This window comes from Rhinichthys klamathensis, unplaced genomic scaffold, assembly GCF_029890125.1.
Source record: "Rhinichthys klamathensis goyatoka isolate OS25496 unplaced genomic scaffold, OSU_Roscu_1.1 h1tg000036l_1, whole genome shotgun sequence".
Classification (NCBI taxonomy): domain Eukaryota; kingdom Metazoa; phylum Chordata; class Actinopteri; order Cypriniformes; family Leuciscidae; genus Rhinichthys; species Rhinichthys klamathensis.
This window is the reverse complement of record NW_026606584.1, coordinates 8,246,430-8,252,429: the sequence shown is the minus strand read 5'-3', so window position 1 is coordinate 8,252,429 and position 6,000 is coordinate 8,246,430.

Here is a 6,000-nt window from a genome sequence, read left to right as displayed (position 1 = left end):
ACTCCACGGAGGAGAAGATAGAGGAAGGAGTCAGGGAGGAGGTGACAAAAGGAGTAGCCAGAGGTAGACCAAGAGCAGAGCCAGGATGAAGGCCCACGGCAAACCAATGAAGTAGGAGCTTGGGTGAAGCCAAGAAACGAGAAAACCAGATGGAGACGAGGACCCAGGGTGACACCATAGGCCAAGAGGGCCAAGGCGGAGCTGCAGGTGTGCGTGATTGAGGTGGAGACGTTTGATGACAATTGTGGAACCAGAGGGAAGAAGGAGCCCGTTGGAACCAGAGGGGTAGAGAGTCGAGGCAAAGCTGGAGATCTGGAAGTCTGAAGCGGAACCAGAGCGATGGTAGACCAAGGTGGAACCAGAGGGACAACGGAGCCTGATGGAGCCTGAGGGAGGGCCACGCTGGACCCGAGGGAGCATGGAGCCAAGGAGCCAATTGGTCGGAGGGCTGAGGTGTAGTCCGGGTCTCTGAGGCTTGAGGTGGAGCTGAGGGATCCTCAGACCAAGACAGAGCTGATGACATTACATGAAGGCGGATCTGAGCAGGGGGCTGAAGGGAAACAGCGGAAGTGAGGCAGAGGAACTGGATGGCTTTGAGGAGGGAGAGGGAGGCTGAGCGGGACCATCTGCTACAAATGAGAGTTTGAGCTGGACTGAACCAATGATGACAAAGGCAACTTGGAGCTGGGCTGAACCAATGGCGACGAAAACGACTTGGGACTGGGCTGAACCAGCGAAAACGAAGGCGACTCTGGCCTGGGCAGAAACAGCAGGGGAAAAGGTGACAGGAGACTGGACAGGAACAGCGGAGACAGGAGACCTTGAAACACGACACCATCTAGAACATGAAATTAATTGGGGACCAAGCTCATAGAACGCACCTCAGCGACAGGAGTGTGGGCGGGGCTCCATTCCATCAAACTCCACTAATATGCCCTCGTAAAGGACACTGCTGCTGGTCAGTTACGGACATGGCTGAAAGCTGGCTGGGTTCTGGGTTCATGGTGGAGTCAGGACTGGCGATGTCCTCCTCTGAGGGGCAGACGAGGAATAAAGATCCACACTTCACTCCACATATTGCATGCCTTCGACTGCTTTTTGAGGCTGGTGTTTTAGAATATGCAGAGCGTGCAGTAGGGATAATGGGTGATGCACACCAGAAATCTCTCGTATGGTCCTTTTGAGAATGATCCCCATGCTCGAGCAAGATCAGGGAGACAGCAGGCAAATCCAAATGTCCTTTTCTTTTTACTTGTGTTGAGGGTTTGGTGTTCTATCACATAACCGCTGTGTAGATTCAAATCCAAAGAAGAGCATCACACTGATTGACAGATTGATATTTAAGTGTTTGACCTGGAAGTCAATAAAGCAGTTGAGTCTAATGGATTCATACATTTAATACTTCCTTATTTGATTTAAAGGTAAGGTAGGCAATTTTCGGAGAGGCTAGCAATATTGAGCTAGCTTTGAAAGCATAAGATCCCACCCTACCTTCAGGGCATCTCCAAAGCCACGCCTCCTTCAAAACACATGATTGCATATAGCAAGGAGCAAACAAAAGCTTCACGAGAGATGGTGTCTAACTACCTCATGTCTCAAAGCACATACCATTACAATAATAATTAGCATAAACAACTTAACCCCCTGGGGTCGGCTATCGCGCCGGCGATTGTCTCGCTTTTTTTCTTATCAGTGCAAAAGAGACTCAAAATACTCGGTTGATTTTGATCTTACATATAAGTGTGATACATCATTAGATCCTGTTAAGTTTCTATTTTTTTTGTGGATACTCACAATAAAAACAAAGTGTTGTGCTTTTCACCAAATAAAGAAAAACAAACATGATGCGAGTTCAGCGTTCTCTCTGTCAGTGAAGTCCATTCTGAAACGCGTCCTATTAACTGTAACTCCGCGATTACTTGTCACACAGACACGAGAGATTTTTCTTCATGAAGCTTGAATTCTCTTCTTTTAAATGAAGTAATTTATATAAAAAACAAATATTCTCAGTTTATGCAATCTGTATGAAAAGAGAGTGCTGTCAGTATTTTTTTCCCAGCTCATTACACTTCATTACGCGTTAATCTGACACGCCCACGGAGGACACGCGCTATTCAAACGCAAATGTCGAGGCAAGCCATGACAATGCCCACATCAGCCGTTCCACCGCGGCGGTAAAATGTGTGGTGTATTTGCTGCCTTTTACCGCTAAGAGGCGCTACAGTCATAGACTCTGAAAAGTGTTCGTTTATTCCGGTTTATTCTCTCTGATTCCGTGAAATCGGTGCCTTTTGCGTCCCCAACAAATAGGTCACCGTGATTTTGCCAAGTAAGATGTGATCCTGGATCAACAAATTTTGTTGATCCTGGATCAACATTTAATCAACCAATCACAAGCCTCTGATGTCATCAGTGTGTGCCGACTAAATGCAATCAGTCCATTTTGAATTTTCCCTCCTCTCTTACCTCGGCTGACTGACAAAAGGTAAGTTATTTTGTCTGTCCTCTTTCTTTGACCCTCTCTGTAACTAAAAATCTGACTTTGTAAATGTATTTATTCACTAAAAAATACTGAAATAGAACACTTAAATGGCCTAATGTAATGCAACTCTGAACATACATACAACAGCCATGTGCCGTTTAGCTAATAGCTAAGCTTACTTTACTCCATAACCTCTAAAAGTCTTCTTTCTCTCATACACAAATACACATTTAATATTTAGTAAAATTTTATAACAATGTCAATAAATTCCAGGTCTAAAAAACAGACTACTGTGATTTTAGTCAGAATAAAGTGTGCACAAAGTATATGACATAAAAAAAACAGTAGAATAATTGCTTTTTGAATATGATTGTAATCAAAATTTTGATAATTGCTATGCCATCATTTCAATACGGGGTAAATTCGCTAATGTTGATCCAGGACCATCATGGTCACTTCAATACGGGGTAGATTCGCTAATGTTGATCCAGGACCATCATGATCATTTCAATACGGGGTAGATTCGCTAATGGTGATCCAGGACCATCATGGTCACTTCAATACGGGGTAAATTCGCTAACGTTGATCCAGGACCATCATGATCACTTCAATACGGGGTAGATTCGCTAATGTTGATCCAGGACCATCATGGTCACTTCAATACGGGGTAGATTCGCTAATGTTGATCCAGGACCATCATGATCATTTCAATACGGGGTAGATTCGCTAATGGTGATCCAGGACCATCATGGTCACTTCAATACGGGGTAGATTCGCTAATGTTGATCCAGGACCATCATGATCATTTCAATACGGGGTAGATTCGCTTATGTTGATCAAGGACCATCATGATAATTTCAATACAGGGTAGATTCGCTAATGTTGATCCAGGACCATCATGATCATTTCAATACGGGGTAGATTCGCTAATGTTGATCCAGGACCATCATGATCATTTCAATACGGGGTAGATTCGCTAATGTTGATCCAGGTCCATCATGATCATTTCAAAAGGGGGTAGATTCGCTAATGTTGATCCTAGACCATCATGATTATTTCAATACGGGGTAGATTCGCTAATGTTGATCCAGGACCATCATGATCATTTCAATACGGGGTAGATTCGCTTATGTTGATCAAGGACCATCATGATCATTTCAATACGGGGTAGATTCGCTAATGTTGATCCAGGACCATCATGATCAGTTCAATATGGGGTAGATTCGCTAATGTTGATCCAGGACCATCATGAACATTTCAATACGGGGTAGATTCGCTAATGTTGATCCAGGACCATCATGATCACTTTAATACGGGGTAGATTCGCTAATGTTGATCCCGGACCATCATGGTCACTTCAATACGAGGTAGATTCGATAATGTTGATCCTGGACCATCATGATCAGTTCAATACGGGGTAGATTCGCTAATGTTGATCCAGGACCATCATGATCACTTCAATACGGGGTAGATTTGATAATGTTGATCCCGGACCATCATGGTCACTTCAATACGGGGTAGATTCGCTAATGTTGATCCAGGACCATCATAGTCAGTTCAATACGGGGTAGATTCGCTAATGTTATCCAGGACCATCATAATCAGTTCAATACGGGACAGATTCGCTAATGTTGATCCAGGACCATAATGATCATTTCAATGTGAGGTAGATTCGCTAATGTTGATCCAGGACCATCATGATCATTTCAATACGGGGTAGATTTGCTAATGTTGATCCAGGACCATCATGATCACTTCAATACTGGATAGATTCGCTAATGTTGATCCAGGACCATCATGATCAGTTCAATACGGGGTAGATTCGCTAATGTTGATCCAGGACCATCATGATCACTTCAATATGGGGTAGATTCCCTAATGTTGATCCAGGACCATCATAGTCAGGTCAATACGGGGTAGATTCGCTAATGTTGATCCTGGACCATCATGATCAGTTCAATATGGGGTAGATTCGCTAATGTTGATCCAGGACCATCATGATCATTTCAATACGGGGTAGATTTGCTAATGTTGATCCAGGACCATCATGATCACTTCAATACTGGATAGATTCGCTAATGTTGATCCAGGACCATCATGATTATTTCAATACGGGGTAGATTCGCTAATGTTGATCCAGGACCATCATGATCACTTCAATATGGGGTAGATTCCCTAATGTTGATCCAGGACCATCATAGTCAGGTCAATACGGGGTAGATTCGCTAATGTTGATCCTGGACCATCATGATCAGTTCAATATGGGGTAGATTCGCTAATGTTGATCCAGGACCATCATGATCATTTCAATACGGGGTAGATTCGCCAGTGTTGATCCAGGACCATCATAGTCACTTCAATACGGGGTAGATTTGCTAATGTTGATCCAGGACCATCATGATCATTTCAATACGGGGTAGATTCGCTTATGTTGATCCAGGACCATCATGATTATTTCAATGTGGGGTAGATTCGCTAATGTTGATCCAGGACCATCATGATCATTTCAATACGGGGTAGATTCCCTAATGTTGATCCAGAACCATCATAGTCAGGTCAATACGGGGTAGATTCGCTAATGTTGATCCAGGACCATCATGGTCAGTTCAATATGGGGTAGATTCCCTAATGTTGATCCAGGACCATCATAGTCAGGTCAATACGGGGTAGATTCGCTAATGTTGATCCTGGACCATCATGGTCAGTTCAATATGGGGTAGATTCGCTAATGTTGATCCAGGACCATCATGGTCACTTCAATACGGGGTAGATTCGCTAATGTTGATCCAGGACCATCATGGTCAGTTCAATATGGGGTAGATTCTCTAATGTTGATCCACCAGGACCATCATGATCATTTCAATACGGGGTAGATTCGCTAATGTTGATCCAGGACCATCATAGTCAGTTCAATATGGGGTAGATTCGCTAATGTTGATCCAGGACCATCATGATCACTTCAATACGAGGTCGATTCGCTAATGTTGATCCAGGACCATCATGATCATTTCAACACGGGGTAGATTCCCTAATGTTGATCCAGGACCATCATAGTCAGGTCAATACGGGGTAGATTCGCTAATGTTGATCCAGGACCATCATGGTCAGTTCAATACGGGGTAGATTCGCTAATGTTGATCCAGGACCATCATGGTCAGTTCAATACGGGGTAGATTCGCTAATGTTGATCCAGGACCATCATGATCATTTCATTACGGGGTAGATTCGCTAATGTTGATCCAGGACCATCATGATCAATTCAATACGGGGTAGATTCGCTAATGTTGATCCAGGACCATCATGGTCAGTTCAATACGGGGTAGATTCGCTAATGTTGATCCAGGACCATCATGGTCAGTTCAATACGGGGTAGATTCGCTTATGTTGATCCAGAACCATCATGATTATTTCAATACGGGGTAGATTCGCTAATGTTGATCCAGGACCATCATAGTCAGTTCAATACGAGGTAGATTCGCTAATGTGGATCCAGGACCATCATGATCACTTCAATATGA